This window comes from Marmota monax, unplaced genomic scaffold (assembly GCF_021218885.2).
Source record: "Marmota monax isolate L192 unplaced genomic scaffold, Marmota_monax_Labrador192_F-V1.1 WCK01_AAM20220418_F8-fsc00014, whole genome shotgun sequence".
In the NCBI taxonomy this organism is placed as follows: Eukaryota; Metazoa; Chordata; class Mammalia; order Rodentia; family Sciuridae; genus Marmota; species Marmota monax.
The window spans coordinates 30,029,392-30,048,192 of NW_026695222.1; positions in this window are offsets into that span (position 1 = coordinate 30,029,392).

The window sequence follows — 18,801 nt, forward strand, 5'->3', positions numbered from 1 at the left end:
GTGAATGCACACTGACATAGTGTGTGCTTAAGTGACCAAGAGGAAATCGAATGTGGGGAGAGGTTTCCACAGGAGACAGCTGGTCATGGAAACCCACCTGGCTGTATGCCCCCACCAATCCAGCTACTTGCAGGCCTGCCTGGGAGAGATGGGTCTGGCCAGGAATTTGGAAGGGGTAAGAGATTGAGTTTGGAGATTGAACCCAAGACCAGGAAATGTGGGGTCCACAGGTGACATAGGTTACTAAGAATTGGCTCCTCCACCATGAGTGAAACCCAAGAGAGATCTCTAGGGTACAGTCTTCCACTGTGCACTAGCAATTACTGGGCCCTGGAGGTGCACTGATTTAAAATCTCCAGACCAATTAGCATTCTGTGAAGAGCCTGGAGCCCAGCTAAACCTAACCCTGCCTCCAGGAATTCCACCTACATGATTACCTCTCTCACTCCAACAATCCAGAGGGTGGAGCATCAAGCTCAGAATGCTTTGAACTCCAACAGAAAGAATTCTTTAATTTTTAATCAATATTTTTGTCTCTTTTTCTTTTCTTTGTTTAATTTGTTTAATTGTGTACATGGACATTTATACATATGCATACTTGGTTTTTTCCTCTTATTTATTTATTTATTTTGGTACCAGAGATGAACTCAGGGGCCCTCAACTCCTGAGCCACATTCCCAGCCCTAGTTTGTATTTTATTTAGAGACAGGGTCTCACTGAGTTGCTTAGCACCTCATCATTGCTGAGGCTGTCTTTGAACTCAAAATCCTCCTGTCTCAGCCTCTTAAGCCACTGGAATTACAGGTGTGCACTATTGTACCTGGCCTGCATTTCAAGCATTTTTGAAACCAGTTATTTTTCATGGATCAGTGTTTTGAGGACTAAGGTGTTTGATTAGTATATTTTGGTTTTGTTTTGCATTCTTTTATTTTTATTTTTTTTATTATATATATATATATATATATATATATATATATATAGAGAGAGAGAGAGAGAGAGAGAGAGAGAGAGAATTTATCTTACCTACCTGTTTCCCTTGATTCTCTTTCTCTCTTTTCTTCTGCTAAAGTCCATCTCTATAGTTTCTCTCTTCCTTTAATTTTTTATTTCTATCTTCTCTCCTCCTCCCTCATAATCATCATATCCTCTATCACTACTATTCTCTCCTTGTCTATCATATGCAATTGCCAACCCTTAACAAAACTTGCTGTTTTTATTGTACACAATAACTGATTGTATCATTTCTGTTTATTGTGATAATTAACAGTACAGACATCATAGTAGGAACTATTTGGTTTAATGCTATATATTTTTGCATTGGTTATTGTTATTATTTTTTCCCCCTGAAACAGTGAGATATTGGAAAACTTCAGGCACACTATAAGACCACAGGGTAGAAACTCTACTGCCTTACATCCACACTGTTAGATGGGTAAACACAAACAACATTAAAAAAAGCAAGGAAACAAAACACCCCAAACAAACCATAACACTTCAATAACAGAATTCATCGATACCACAGTGGAAAAATGTCAGAGAAGGAGTTTAGAATGTAGATAGTTAAAATTATCTGCCTAAGGAGTGAAATCAGAGAAAAAATGCAGGAAGTGAAAGAGCACTTTAATAAAGAGATGGAGAATCTGGGGGGAAAAACAAGCATAAATCCTCAAAATGAAAGAATCAATAAATCAAATTAAAAATTCAATTGAAAGCACCATCAACTGACTAGATCACTTGGAAGACATAGTTTCAGGTAATGAAGACAAAATATAGAATTTTTAAAAGAAAGCTGACCATGGAGAAAAGAGATCTGAACAGAATTTCTAAGACATATGGGCAACCTGAAAAGACCACATTTAAGATTTAGTTGGATAGATGAAGACTCAGAGATTCAAACACAAGGAATGAACAATCTTTTCAATGAAATAATTTTAGAAAATTTTCTAAACCTAAAGAATTAAGTGGAAAATCAAACACAAGAGGCTTAAAACCCCAAATATACAAAATTTCAACAGACCCCCACCAGGCACATTATTATGAAAATGCCCAACATACAGAATAAGGATAGAATTTGAAAGGCTACCTGAGAAAAATGACAGGTAAAATTTAGAGAGAAACCAATCTGGATCTCAGCTGATCTCTCAACCCAGACCCTCAAAGCTAGAAAGTCTCAGGATAATATATACCAACCTCTGAAACAAAATGGATACCTGCCAAGAATATTACACCTAACAAAATTAAGCTTCAGAATTAATGATGAAATAAAAACCTTCCCTGATAAACAAATGTTAAAAGAATTCACAACTAGAAAGACTGTACTACAAAACATACTCAATAAGATATTTTATGAAGATATTAAAAATAAAAGTGAAAACCATCAAAGAGAGGAACTGTACTAAAATAACAGTGAATTAATAGAAAAATTAACTCAAATTAAAAACCAGAAATCAAAATGACAGAGAATAAAAATCATATCTCAATAATAACATTGAATGTAAATGGCCTAAACCCATCAATCAAAAGACATAGACTGACATATTGGATTAAAAAAACAAGACCAACAATATGCTATCTCCAAGAGACTCACCTCATAGGCAAAGACATCCATAGACTGAAGGTAAAAGGATGGAAAAAAACATAATATTCACATGGATTTTATAAATAAGCACCAGTTTTTATCCTCATATCACATAAAGTAGGCTTCAAGTCAAAGTTAATCAGAAGAGACAAAGAAAGACATTTTATACTGCTTAAGGGAACTATACATCAACAAAATATAACAATCATAAATACTTATGCCCCAAGCAATGGAGCATCTATGTACATCAAACAAACCCTTCTCAATTTCAAGAAGCAAATAGACCACGACACGGTAATACTCAGTGACTTTAACATACCTCTCTCACCACTGGATAGATTGTCCAAACAAAAACTAAATAAAGATGCTGTAGAACTAAAAAAAATACAATTAATAATTTAGATTTAACAGACATATACATAATATTTCATCCACCAATGACTAAATACACTTTCTTTTCAACAGCACATGGATCCTTCTCTAAAATAGACCATATCTTATGACACCAAGCAATTCTGAGCAAATACAAAAAAAAAAATGGGACAATATCTTGGATCCTATCAGATCATAATGGAATAAAATTAGAAATCAGTGATAAAAATAAAATATAGAAGCTAATCCAACACTTGGACACTAAATATGCTATTAAATAACCAATAAATAGCAGAAATCAGGGATGAAATAAAAAAATACTTAGAGGTAAATGAAAATAGTGGTACAACATATCAAAATCTCTGGGAAACTATGAATGCAATGCTAAGAGGAAAGTTCATTGCATTGAGTTCATTCATTATAAGAATAGAACTTCAACAAAAAAAAATAACCTAACATTACATCTCAAAGCCCTAGAAAAAAAGAACAAATCAACACCAAAAGCAAAGACAGAATAATTAAAATCAGATTGAAATCAATGAATTGAAACAAAAAAAAATACAAAAAATTGACAAAACAAAAAGTTGTTTTTTTGAAAAAAATCAATAAAATTGATAAACCCTTAACTATGCTAATGAAGAGAAGGAGAAAACTCCAATTACTAAAATTCATGATGAGGAAGGAAATATCACAATGGACACTACTGAAATACAGGTTATAATTAGAACATATTTTGAAATTTTATTCTCTAATAAAATTGAAAATCTTGAAGACATCAACAAATTTCTAGATACATATGACCTACCCAAATTCAATCAGGAGGACACAGAAAAATTTAAACAATTTCAAGCAATGAAATTGAAGACTTCATCAAAAGCCTACCCGGAAAGAGAAGCCCAGGAGCAGATGGATTCTCAGCTGAGTTTTATCAGATCTTCAAAGAAGAACCAACACCAATCCTCCTCAACTTATTCCATGAAATAGAAAAAGAAGGAACTCTTCCAAACTTCTTCTATGAAGCTAGTATCACCCTGATACCAAAAGCAGACAAAGACACATCAAGGAAAGAAAATTTCAGACCATTATCCCTTCTGAACATAGATGTAAAAATTCTTAATAAAATATTGGCAAATTGCATATAAAAACATATTAAAAAGATAAATCACCATTTTAAGTGGGGTTTATCGCAAGGATGCAAGGTTGGTTCAACATACAGAAATCAATAATATAATTCATCATATCAATATGACTTAAAAACAAGAAGCACATGATTATCTCAATAATGCAAAAAAAAAAAGCATTTGACAAAATATAACATCCATTCATGTCCAAAATACTAGAAAAATTAGGGATAGTAGAAACATACCTCAATATTGTAAAAGCTATATATGTCAAACGCAAGGCCAATATCATTCTAAATGACGAAAAATTGAAAGCATTCCCTCTAAAAACAGGAACAAGACAAGGATGCCCTCTTTCACCTAGTTCTGAAAACTCAAGCCAGAGCAATTAGAAGAAAGAAATTTAAGGAATACAAATAGAAAAAGAAGAACTCAAACTATCCCTACTTGCTGATGACATGATTCGATATTTAGAAGACTCAAAAAACGTCACTAAAAAACTTCTAGAATACATGAGTGAATTTAGCAAAGTAGCAGGATATAAAATTAACACACATAAATCAATTGTATTCCTATACATCAGTGATGAATCAACTGAAAGAGAAATTAGGAAAACTATGCTAAGTTAAAATACATTCTAATGTGTGTAACTAAAAAGAACAACAACAACAACAAAAAAAACCAGAACAGAAAAAAAAACAGAATGGCAATAACCAAGGATATAAATAATAATAAACGTTGGCAAGGATGTCAGGAAAAGAGTACAGTCATATATTATTGATGGGACTGCAAATTAACCACACTAGAAAGTAGTATGTAAATCCCCCCCCCCCAGAATAGGAATGGAACCAGTTATCCCACATTTAAAATCAGCATACTATAATGGCACAGCCATATTCATGTTTATAACAGCACAATTCACAACAGTCAAGCTATGGAACCAACCAAGATGCTCTTTGACAGATGAATGGATAAAGAAACTGTGGTGTGTATATATATATATATATATATATATATATATATACAATGGAATATTACTCAGCTATAAAGAAAAATGACATTATGGCATTTGCCAGTAAATGGATGGAACTAGAGAACATCATGCTAAGTGAAATAAGCCAGTCCCCCAACCCCAAAGGCTGAGTGTTCTCCCTGATATATGGAAGTTAATTCAAAATATGTGAGAGTAGGAATTTTAAAAAGTGGAAGAGTGATAAAGGAAAAAAAGAGAAAGGGAAATTTATCAAAACAGAGGAGAGATGAGTAGAGTCGATGAAGGAGATGGACAAAGGGAAGGGGAAAGGGAAGAACCGGGAATGACCCAGTTATCCTATGTGCACGCCCGAACGTGACACGGTGGCTCCTGGCATCTGGTGTGTCCACAGGACAATAATTTAAAAATTAAAAAAGTAAACTGCAAATGGATTTAAGAGGAGCCGGTGGAATGGAAGGCCAGGTGTAGGGTCGGGGGAGAGCTGGGGATTGATTGGAATGGGTTGTGTTCCATGTCGGGGTGTATCCTGGTGTTGCATATAATTTAAAATAATAAATTTTTAAAATGTGGCTTAAAAAAATAGGCTGGGGGAGGATACTTTTATTTGTTAGCAGCAACTTGAAGGATTGATTGGCATGTGATGCAGGCATAAAAGGGGGCTAAATTCCTTGTCACGGAAGGTACAATAAAGAACTGATCTGCTCCAGGCCAGGAGGGCTCCCCAGCATGGCAAGTCCTGAGCCAAAGGTCCCCTGAGGCCCCTCTGAAGCACACATGCTTTCTGAATCTCCTGCTTCTCAATGGTGTCAAGTCACATGTGAGCCGCAAGCATGCCAGGCTCCGCTGTGGGTGGCCATATAGTTAGCTACAAGTGCCTGGGTGAAAAGAAATTTGCAGGGAGAGGAAGGGGGTTGGAAGTGAGTCCCATGAAAAATAGCCTCACATTTTGATGGGATCCCGATTTGATTTCTCCCTCATAGTACACACTACAAATTAGGATTGCAAAGGCTGGCCCCCATTGGAGGTGCTCCCGTCTCCCCAGTCCATTTCCAGCTTGGTGTAGGCCCAGTTACGAAACAAAGCAACAGGATTTATAAAGTTTGTAAAGGTAAAAAAAAAAACAGTTCCCGGCATGAAGGAGTGAAGGGATGCCAAATTTCAATCTCAGATGAAATTTCATTCCTTGCTAAAATTTGCTGAAAATGGCCATTTATATTGGAAACTATAATTTACACTTTACTATGGATGTGCCTGAGGAAACCTAGAGAGATTTTTGGAAAGGACAGTAGATATAGGAGCACAAGAAAAGGAGAGAGAGAAACACACTGATTAGATCTGCTTTTCCTCTTGGTTCCTATTTTTCATCTCTTTTTAAATCAAGACACTCAAATTTCTTTTTAATGAATTGGATGGACCATACGAACTGTTTTCCTAATTGGACTTATGATCACCTCTCCACAGGGCGGCTATAACTCAGTCTCTGTGTGTTCGATTAGCATCCACATCCGGCCAACAATGGGGATGTTCATGCTTAACATACTTCACCAACACAGGTGGCACATGCCTGTCCTTCCAGCCCTCGAACTCCAGGTTAGGAATGAACAAGTGACCTACACGCCCATATCATCCATGCAACATGTCTATGATGTCGAGGCTGTGGGCCTCACAGGTGTATTTCTGACCCCGTGGAGCTTCCGATCCAGGTGGGAAGCAATCACTCCCCAGTATGATCAGAGCTCAGAAGGAAAGAGTGTCTGTGGTAGAGAATCAGAGCCGGCCCCAGCTTGTTTTCTGAATGCCTCTGCCCCACCTGCGACATGGAAGACAGGGCAGTGGGCAGTGTCTGCAGACACAGCCCCCCCCGCCCCTCGCAGTGTGGGAAAGCCAGGCTCTCTTCTCTGGAAGGTGAGACAAAGACCTGCAGATGGGCGTGAGCTGCCTCTTGGAGGTTACAATGGCAGGACTTGCCTTGGGAGGGGAAGGACCAGAGGGACTCCTGGGACAGTGGTGGCAAAGCTGAGCCACTGACGGAAAGGTGCAGAGGGAGCTGCAGGAACCAGGAAGGAAATGGTTTTGCAAAGAATCCAGGGAGAGGGAGCTGAGGCCACCAAATGCACACAGTGCAGCCAGGCTACTTCAAGGCATGTTCCTGGTGAGCCTGGAAGAGGAGGAGAGGAGAGCGCCAAAGGTGACAAGATCTATGACGAGTCACAGAAACTGTCCACCAAGGGCTAAACCGCATCCCATCAACTTGACCCCTTATTTGCAGAGGGGTGAGTGACACACACTGGCTTAGAGCAGGATCCAGATCAAGAGTGAGGACGGTCACCAAAGCGTCTCCCTGCCTCGGTTTCCTCATCTGTATGGTGTGGGGGGAGGGGGAGCTTCAGTTTTCCCCATAGAGGGAGGTAATGAGGTTATGTCACATGTGAAATGAGCTTAACCCAGTGGTTGGCACACAGAAAGTTTAGCAAACTTAGAACTTTCTTTTTTCTTTTTCTTTCTTCTTTCTTTAACACAAATGCCGCACATTTCAAATTGCCAAATCTGTTTTTCTATCGTTGGTACCTGTCAGGGCTTATTCTGAAGAACCTTGAGTATCAGGGACTCACTAATGTTTTATGATATTTTACCTCACTTTATGGTAGTCATTTATGACAAGACCAAGATGACATAAACTGCCATAAAGCAAAGCAGGGCAATCACACAAATGACCATAAATCAAGGGGCACCACCGAAAAGGGTCATAAAGAGAAGGAAATTGAGGGAAACGGGAGAGAGCCACAGTGGAGTTGGGAGCTGGCGGCACAAACTTTGAGAGAGTGGAATTTCAATTGAGAACAAACTCAAAAAAAAAAATTAGATGGATGTCTTCGGGGGTTGTTTAAATTTCACATACACATCGCCAGACAAATATGGCATACTTTCATGGCTTCAAAGAGAAATACATTATTTCATGTCCTACTCTGTTATGCATTTTTTATTGGAAATGCTATTTCTAATCCTATCAGTGTATTTGGGATCCATATTGGACTTCAGAGATTTTCAGAACTCACAAGACCAGGAATTATTTTTGCAGTTCAGGAACTATTGATGTCCCTGGATTCTTTTGGTGCCCTGCTGGCTAAAAGGGATTTCTTAATAAGTAGAATTTTTTTCTTATCCTTTCTTTTCTTTTCTTTCTTTAATATTTCTTTTATATTATTTTTCTGGAGCTTACTATAATGAACAGAGACTTAGAGAGTATATAGACTCAATATGGTTACAATAATTCTGCTCAGGTATGTGCAGAGGAACAGGGTGACGAATGGAAAGAACCAATAACGTTGTTGTCAAGACCTTCCTTGGGTAGACTTTGCTCAGCTTTTAATCAAAATCTCAAACTCAAACTCGGACAATTGATTTGGACCTGTTTCTGATTACAATGTTCCCAGTGGTTTTAAGATAATTCAAGTAACAAATAGAAACTAGATGGCAAAAAGACACAAACGTATAAAGTCTAACACTCCATTTTTCTTACAGAGAAAATATTTGTGGCTAAATACCACTCCCACCCCAGGTGGTAGAACTTGAAAGTACATGGAATTGATCCAGTCCAGGTGATTTAAAAGTCAAGTCCTCTTTCTGATGTGTTAAGAAACTACCTAGCTAAAAGAGATTTCAGTCATTATGCCCCCAAACTGACCAAACCTTTTAGAGCATAAATACTGTCCTTCCACTTATATTTTTATTCAAATTAGAATTTATGTATTGGGAGCTTTCACAGTGCCAGGTTTCCCCCAGGGACCCAGGTCTGCAGGCACAGAGCCACCAGCAGCAGGAGACAGGGAGGAGTCAGGACAGGGAAGCCCAGGCACCTCCAGGCACCGGGGAGTGTGCACCCCCTCCACAGACGGCTTGGAACCTGGGAAAGTCACGCTGCCCTGCCATCAGCTCCCACCGCTATATTTTCCGACATCTCCAGGGAAGGATGCATGGGGTTTCCTCTCTTGAGTTCTCTTTCTACCACCTCCAAGTGCAGCCTCTTACATTCTGGATTCTAATTCTCCTGCAGAACTTCTCAGCACTGAGCGTCTCATCCCCAGGTTGCTCATTTTACTTGAGATCTTGGACACCTAGTTACCCACTATGGTCACCTCCTATTTGGCTGAAAATAACACCCTTTTGGCCGAGACGTAACAGTATATCTTGAGAAAATATTTGAGTAACTATGAAAATTGGTTTATCATTAAAAATGAAAAATTGGAAACATGGTGGATGTCCGCTGGAGGAGGGCTTCAATTCGATGCAGACAAACCCCTTCCATAGATGGTTGTGCTGAAGTCCAGAAGCGACCGACAGAGCAGCATGATTGACACTCGAAGAAAAACACACTGACACATGCAGATCTTCACATCCAAAGTCTGCGAGCCAAGCCGTAATCTGGGGTTCTCTCTGAAGAGTGGGAATTTCTGAGCCAATTTTCACCACCCACTTTCGGCATTTTCTTACTGGGTAGACTCACAGAACGGGCCCACATCCTGGGCATTGTGATTTTGAAAGATACTTTCATATTGAGAAACATGTTGGGTAATGCCCCATTTTTATATGCACACACAGGGGTGGACACACAGTATAAAGGAATGAGGTTATGAGGGAGTTTCACTTTTTCTTTGTGATTGTTTTCCTCTTTTCCAGGTTTCCTACAATGAACATATATGACTTTTGCAATACAGCAAATAGGATTTTTTAAATGTCAACCTTCCAACTTTCGTCTCTTTCTGGAAGCCAGAGGGCCAGAAGCCTAGCATGTCTGTTTTCCAAGTCTGTATCACAACCTAAATGACCAGAACCTAAAAAGAAAGAGCTGCGAGGTGCTTCCCAAGTCGCAGATCAACACTCACTCTGGTCAAAGGCAGTCTTCGGAGTATCTCCAGAACCTCTTCCCTTCCCTTCGGCTGTTGTCCTGCCCTCTGTCTCTGGCATAGGAAATGGAGGGAAAGCCCAACTCTCCTCTTCAGGTGCAGCACCTGGCACCAATGGTGGGCAGCTAATGCAGGAGCAGGAGACCCACTGACCAAGCACTCAGCACTCTGACTGTCCTTCGAAAATGTCATCTAAGAGTCAGATGACACTGAGCTCAAGAACTGAAAGAGGACAGCAAGTCAGGGCCAGAGTGGCCATTTTCTGCCACTTGAAGAATCCCAAAATGCTGGACTGTTTTTCTGTAGCTCAGCAGGGAAGCAGTTGTCTAGAGCAATCTGTGATACCTTAGAAGAGTCCATAAGTTGCCAACACATTCAGAGATTGGTGTCTGAGGAGATGGAAGCTCACTATCCTGATTCCATCATTACACCTGCATGCATGTGCCAAATTATCTTATGGCACTGTACCCCATAAAGATGTGCAAGTATTAAGTATCGGTTGAAAAGAAAAGTTGGACTCACAAAAAGAAGCAAAATACTGGAGCAAACAGACATACAGAGAAAAAAATAAAAGAAGCCCAGAAGCAATGTGCCATCAGAAAGTAGGAAACGGTGGTCTCATACCCAACAGAACACACTTCTAGCCGCAGGTGCTATGAGGAGTTGAAGTGTCTGGTTATGATTTCCTTCAGCCTTTCAGTGAAGTGCCCTCCCCTCACCCAGCTTTGGAGGGTTCTGTTCCCAGGAGCTCCCACCTACAAGCTAGGTTCATGGTATCCTGTCAGTCTGGGACCTCCTTGTGCCCAGTTCTTGCAAAAGTGCCTAGGACATTGGAAACACTCAATGTGTCTGTTGAGGGCCACAGCTGAGTCGGGATGAGGCTTGGCATTTTTGCCAGAAGTAGTGGTTGAGAGGTGACGCCAGCGAGTTCTCGCCTTGTTCTCGTTGAGTTCCAGTTGAGCTCTCGCGGGGATTCCCAGAGAGTTCCCATTGGTTGGGGAAGTGCCGGAGGAGGGATTTTTCCGGCTGCTCGTTCCTGGACGAAGGGGCAGATTTCCCGGGAGCGTGAGTGGAGTGTGCTGGTAGAGTTCAGAAATAAAGTTTGTTCCTGCTTCAGTGGCTCGTGATTTGGGCCCAGCCAGACTGCGGCATGTGTCTGCTGTGGTTTGGATCTGGAACATTCCCCAAAGGCCTGTGTGTTGAAGGTCTGGTCCCCAACTGTGGCACCACTGGGAGGTGGTGGACCTTTAGGATGCGGGGCCTAGTGGGAGGTCTCCAGGTCACTGAGGGTGTGCCCATGAAGGAGACAGTGGAACTGTAGCCCCTTCCTCTTCCCTTTTTCATTTCCCAGCCATGAGGGAAGCATGTTTGCTCCACCATACATGCCTCACCATGATGTACTGCCTTGCCGCAAACCCAAAAGCAACAGGGAAAATGGACCACGGACTGATACCTCCAAAACTGTAACCCAGAATAAAACTTTTCTCTTTATAAGTTGGCACCTTGGACATTTGTTATAGTAACAGAATGCTGGCTGACACATTCTATTGAACAAAGTAATGAACCAAGGGAACTTAATGAAAATAGTCTTAAAGCTCAAAAGTGGGACAGCCCCTTGGGCGAAGAGAGCAAGAGTGGTTTCAGTTTTAAAATTCCACCAGATAACATGACAGAGATGGCTGGGACCTCATACTGTATGTATGTGTCACTGAGATGCAAAGCATTCATGAAAAACTTAAATATTAACTTTCAAACTTCATAATCCATATCACTTATCCTAAATAAGATTTTTGAACAAGCATTTGGGTAGCTGCAGATGAAATGTTTGAATGAGTTTGCTCTGATTCATGAAGAAAGTCAAGAGGAGACCTTGAATTGAGTGGATAATACATACACATAAGCAGTCCACAGTCTGTGTATGTGCTGAAACCCGGCTCCTCTTCTTCCCATAAAATAGGCCACACTGGCCAAAATGCAGATGCCACAGTGATTTTTTGAAGAAGCAAGAAAATGAAATGTGCCCACAGAGTACAGCAATTTAATCCACTTCAACAACTAAAATGTCATCTAAAAAAAAAAAGACTTCTCTTTCTTTCTATGTTCCTGTAGGTGTATGTCAGATGATCCAATTCTATGTTGAACAACCACAATTGAGAGCACATGTAAAGACATGAGTCAGGGGCAGAACTCTCCAGATTGCCATGACAGTCAGCACAGACAGAAATAAAGTATCAATGGGAGGCTGCAGAATGCTAGAGACCATTTGACATCTGTTTCCCATCATTTTCTCTCTATTTGTTTTTTCCATCCTCGAAATTTGTTTGTTTGTTTTGGTCTTTCCAAAAGAATTCTGGAGAAGGGAGGGCGTGTGTGAAGAAAAATAACAAACCTTATATTCTATACTGTCTCTTGGCTCAACCAGTAAAGATCACTTTCTGAACTCCAAGGCGCATTTATCATGATGATGTGAATGTGGCTTACATTGCTTGAGAAAATAAAATAAATGAATGGTAGAGGGCACAGGCAGGGAGAAGCTGATATCAGAATTTGACGGAGCCTTTGCGTTCTCATTATTACATTGTCTTTTCATATTACTTTTGATTTATAATGTAATTGGAAACTATAGAAATGTTAATGGCAGGCATGCAGCTTTAAGAATGACAAAGTTGTTTACTAATTATTGTCTTTAAATTTGGTTAATTATTGAAGCTTTAATTTTCTGAGTTCATTTCAGATGGGACCATCACAGAGGGAGGTCAGGGGGAAATGCATTGTCTAGTTAGAAAGGCAACCTCCTAAATATTTGCGTATTTCCCCCTTTTAAGGGAAGCTCAGATTATGAATTAAAATTCTCTACCCGAGGGTTTAGTAGCATAAGGTGAGTCACCCATTTTGTTTTGTATTTCGATGAGCAATTGTTGGTCATGTTTACACATTTTTTCCCATGTGCTGCTCATTATCTTAAGGGGGAGACTGAGACTATTATGATGATTATTAGAGAGGCTGGTGATGACATTACTGAACCATTTGGAGTTGACTTTCCTTTAGTAATGCATAATTATAGGGGTTTATTTACAGTCTTTATTTTTTTACTTTTTAATGATTCACGTTTTAATTTTTGTACTCTCAAGGATTTGATTTCTCCATTTTTAGTATGAATTATTATTTGGAGTGCTACTTTATTCCACGGAATGCTAGAACTAAAGGAAAAACATTAAACTAAATAAATAAAAAGGCAACCACTCTACAGTGATGCCGTGCAGATCTGAGAACAGCATACCAAAAGAGGAATGCAGCATGCAATTATTCAGCCAACACGTTTCCCACTCGCATGGCAATCCTGGGACACATTATGTTGTAAAACATCTTATTCCCCTTCTAACTTCTTAAATTGCTCCAGATGCTCTTTAACCATAAAGAAATGTAATGATAATTTTTTTTAAAGCTGCCTCGTCTGTTTCCATATCTGACTTCCCTGCAATATGCTAGTTCGCTTAGGATGTTCAAATCCGAAACAGGTTTATGTACGTGGTTCATTTGCACACAAATAGGGATGGAAGACCATAGGTGAGCCTCACAGAGGTAGAAACTTACTAACCACCTCATTTTAGGGCACTGTTTAAAACGCTCGGTGACATAATTTCCTCAAACACAAAATGGCAATGAAAATATTGCACACCTGATGGTGTTTTGTAAGGATTACATGAGTTCACACATATAAAATGTTTAGAATCCAATATTGGGCATATGATAAGCATTAAATGAATGTCAACTATTATTTCCCCAAAGTTTGCTCTCTTCCTTTTCTAGGATATAAGATGATTTGGGGTGATCCACAGTGGATTTTTATTGTAATGTTTATTGTATATGAATTACAATAGTCACAGCTATGAGGAGTAGGGATTATTTGGGAATAATCTTCTAACAATAAACATTCTAAAATTAAAATTACCTTACAATGGGGGTTAACAGATTATAGCCCCCAAGTCAAACAAGGCCCATTGCCTGTGTGCCTATGGTCTGCCATTCAACAAAGGTTTTGTTGTTGTTGTTGTTTAAATTTGATGCATTATATACACATAATAGTGGGACACATTGTGACATATTTGTACATGCACATAACATAATCAAGAACGGTTTTAACAGGTGAATATCTGCAAAGAATATGGTGCTAGGGGGCACTAAAAAGAAAAGAATCCCACTCTTCTCACTAGTAGATCTGTATTACAAAACATTCTATTCTATTATTATTTATATTTGGAATTTCTTCAACAAAAAAACTGTTGGAAATTTGTTATCCCTGTGGTTATGTAAGTGCCTAGATGATATTCTTGCTTTTCTTGCCTGCAAAACCTGAAATATGTACTAACTGGCCTTTTACTATTCTCTCATACAGGGACAGGTCCAGAAGGAGCGCATCTCCCGTCTGGTAAGAATGGGGTCCAGGATTTGAGGCATTGAGATCTTCCCATGTGTCCACCCAGTCATCTCAATGTGTGCACGTCACCCTCGGTCTGGCTCCTGGGGTGGTGGGAAAATGAGTTTCCACAGCCTCAGGAAGGTAGAAACACGTCTTCTAGAGTCTCCAAAAAATAAGAAAACCTTGCCCCTAAATCCCCCAGTAGAGCTCACTTACTTCTCATTGGCCAGAGCTGGGTCACATGGCCTCCCCTGAACCAATCACTGGGGAGAACAAGATTTTGCAACTGGCTTCGACTAATTAAGCTTTTCCTTTCTTGTGTTGGGTTTGGGGCGGGATTTTGTTAAAGGTCGTGACTACAGAGGAGCACAGGTAACTCAGCACACTGCAAACAACGGGAACAAGGATGCTGGGCGGGGGGGCCTGTTTATTTAACTGTCCAGTAGGAAAAACTAAAATTAGCATGTTGAATCAGTTCATTGTTCTTACAACTTAGGGCTGTTTTTTTAAGCATATTTAAATCAAAATATTAAATAAGAATTACTTAGGTTGTAAAATGAGTAAAATCTGTGTAATTCTGCATGTTGGCCTTTGTTTATGCTGGGATCTTTGCTCAGAAACTCCAGTTTATTCTTTAAAGCCTAAATCAAATGTTCTCTCCTGACTGGTGTCTTGTCTTGTCTTTTCTTTTTTAATTATTTCTTTTTGGTTATACATAATAATAGGATTCATTTTAACAAAATTTTAAAAGCATGGAATATAATTTGCTCAAGTTTAGTCCCCAGTATTTCCTCTTCCTGCCCCCTCCCTCTCCCTATTCCCTTCTCTCTACTGACCTTTCTGCTATTTACTTTTTTTTATTCTTTTTGGTTAATGTCTTATTGACATACAAGATGATGAAATTCACTGTGGTATATTCATCCATGTACATAGCAAAGTTAGGTCAAATTCATTCCTCCGTTTTTCCCTAATTCTGTCTCTTCTTCCTCCTCCTCAGTCCCCTTCATCTAGCTCACTGGTCTTCCTTCTTTTTGATGGAATTCCCCTTCTCCACCCATCCCCTTTTTCTCCTCCTTATTGTGCACTAGTTTCCATATATTAAAGAAAACATTTGAACTTTGGCTTTCTGAGTCTGACTTCTTTCATGCTAGTCTCCATTTCCATTCATTTATAAGCTAATCCCATAATTTCATTCTTCCTTGTGGCTGAGTAATACTGAACTGTGCATTTATATATATAATGTATCTCTTGACTGGTGTCTTTTCTAGTCTCTGTTATGCTCAAGCCACATTGGTTTCTCCCAGAGCACTTCCCCCGCCCTTATCTCTTACAACCAGGGCCAGGTTGTGTCATTTACATATCCACTCCTGATTGGCAACGCCCTATTCATCAGTTGGTCTTTTGTCAAACACTTAAAAGCACCACTTATATGATCCATGAAGACTATTTTTATTTTCATTTCTAGCCCTGGCATCTAAGGCATGGCACATATAATATGCTCATGATATGTTTTTGTTGTACAAATAAAGGAAGAATGGATTGGTCAGATAATTTCCTGAACTGACAACAACTATCCATGCAAATTTAGCAAAGGGGGAAAATATTTTGAACACTCAGCACTTAAGCAACCTCTTATTTAATTCCAAAAAAAATGCTCACTCTCATAAGATCGATCTCTAGTGGGCATCACCTTTAGATGTCAGCTCAGACAGAAGTGTCCCTGGAATGGGATTCACTTGTGCATTTGTCCCCAGCCATTAACTCTTCGTTGTTCAACCCTGCCTGAGGGGTACCATCCCTTCAAGAAAGTCCAGGACAAAATTAAGGTGGGCTCTTCTCAGCATTTAAAGATGTTCTTATTTTAATTTCTTGAGTAAAATTCTTTAAATTAAAATTTAATTACTGTATTATCTTTCTTGAAACACTCTGATGTCGATGACACCCATATCTCTCAGGACAGGAACTGGCCTTCTCAGTTCTGGTAACTGGACCCGGAGATCCTTTCCAACCTCCTGCTCCTCACTCTTCTCCTCACTCTCTGCTGCAGACACAAAGCTGCTCATTCCACAGGCCCTTTGCATGTGCTTCCCCTCTGCTCCCAATGTTCTCTGATTCTATTCATCCTGGACGTTTCAGATTAAATATAACTTTCCCTGAGCAGCCTTCGCAGTCTCCTAAAGCAAAGCCGGGCTTCTGTATCATTGTTCTCATGGCCCCATGTGTGTTTTCTTCCAAATAGTAATCAAACTTTTAAATGCCTTGATCTCCTCAGAAGGTGAGTTGTGAGGCTGGGGAACGTGCACTGCTAACCGCCGAACCCACAGTGCTCAGATGGAGATCGGGTGCAGGGCAGGTCCTCAATGAAAATCAGCTGCCAACAGGGCAGTGAGCCAGAACACAAGGGGCACTGCCGATCCACCCACACGCCTCAGGACGACACAGACTGCCCAAGACAGTTTCTCTCCACAACAGATTTTTGCATCTGCTCAACAGATATTACTGAGCACCTACTATGTGCCAGGATCCTCGTGGCCAGTGGGCGGAAAGAGCCATGAACTGAACGGCCCACTCCCAGGCCCTCATGGAGCTCACCCAATAGTGGGGAGTCTGAAAATGACACAGAAGCAAATAAATACTAAACAAAATGTCAGGCGACACAAGCTGCAGAGAAAGCACCAGAATTCTCTGCGAAAATATTTTTCATGGTGGCAGTGTCCTTTTCCAAAAATTGACTTTCCGTGCTATGAGAAATAACAGGCACCATAAATTTAGTGAGTATCTGAGCTTAGCTCACCCTGGAATGACTCCTTACATCAGCCAGCAAGAGAGTCTGTTTACATGAGGATCTTTTTCCTGAGTGGAAAACAGACAACAAATAATATATTTCAGGGTTAATTTAACTTTTCAAATTACAAATTCATCTAAAGCACCATCCACTGCCGGGCGATAACTCACAGGGCTGCCAGACTTTAAGTACTGTAGCACCGAGCTGGTGTTAAACTCCTTACGCTCCCTTCTTAAAAGATGGCTACCCTGGGGTTTACATCAAGCCTACATAATCATATATCGAAGCCTGGCTTATTTATTCCCATGTTTCTGAAGTACTATTAATCATCTTTCTAAGATGGCCGATGTATTACATAATTAATAAAACACAGGAGCTTAGGAGGAAAGCCCAGAGACAGAGATCCGGGCACACACTGAGAAACGGTGTCACTCTTCAGGACCAGTGGAAATCCCATCTTCAGGGGACCAAGTCGTAACTGGAGCTGGATGAAGTGACCATTTTTCTTTCTTTATCCCTTCAGCTTTCTCTTCCCTTTATGTTGGCTGAACTTAGACCCTGGTCAATGCTAATGTTTTACGGGGCACTAAAGTGGGGGTGGGGTGGGGGGCAATGGAAGCAGCAGCAGGTAAAATCATTAATTCAATAGCTCACCATTTTGCCTCATGTGGCTGCAGTCCCCGGGTGCGGCCGCTTATCTGTGGTTCTGACCCAGTTCTCAAACCCTTTCTATGGTATTACGCCAGTGAATCTAATGGTTCATTAATTGCAAACATCCGAAATCATTAGACTCTGACTGAGCACAGAGGCATCCACCTTCCAAAGCTGTGACTGCTTAGCCAGCGAATGGGCTCATAGCAAAGGCATGTCGATGTTTATAGTAGATGTAACCCAAACTCGGTGTTCATTGACACATGGTCCCATTTGTATACAGCCGCCCTGGCATCTGTCTGTCCAAGAGAGCATGATTTATCCAGTGCTATATCCTGCAAGTGACGGGCCAAAGATTAGCACTTAGCCCAGATGAAAGGGGAGGCTGTGAGGATTCCTAAAACAAATATTTAGTATCTGACAAGCTCTGGTTGGTATTAATTCATGATAGAAAGCAGTCAATTTAAGGTTAGTTCATGCCAAACTCTATTTGGGTTTTATAAAGCACTTTTCAAGATTATAGGATAGAGAGCTGGACAGAAAGGAGACTTCCCTAAAATTACAAAACTGTTGATCTGGACAGGGCTTTCAGAAACCATCCCGCCCGCTGTTCTAAATGGGCAGCTCACAAACAATAAACCCACCAGTAGATATGGCTTCTTTGGCTAGCACAGTGTTCCAAAGGAATCTTTTTTAATTCTTTGCCAACTATGAATTTCTGATTTTACTTGCAGAAATTTCAACTCTAGGCCCAGATTCCTATAAGGCAACAGCCGACTGGAATGAGAAGAGGATGTCCCTAGGGAAGGGCCACAGCCCCCTCCTCTCCTGATACCTATGCTCACCGGACAGAGGAGGACTGTCTGAGAGAAGAAGGGGTATCGGAGGAGTGTCTTCAGGGTCAGAGGTGGGACAAGAACCCCAGTCTCCTAATCTATTGGATTTGTTCATTCAGCATCACTTTCACATTATTATA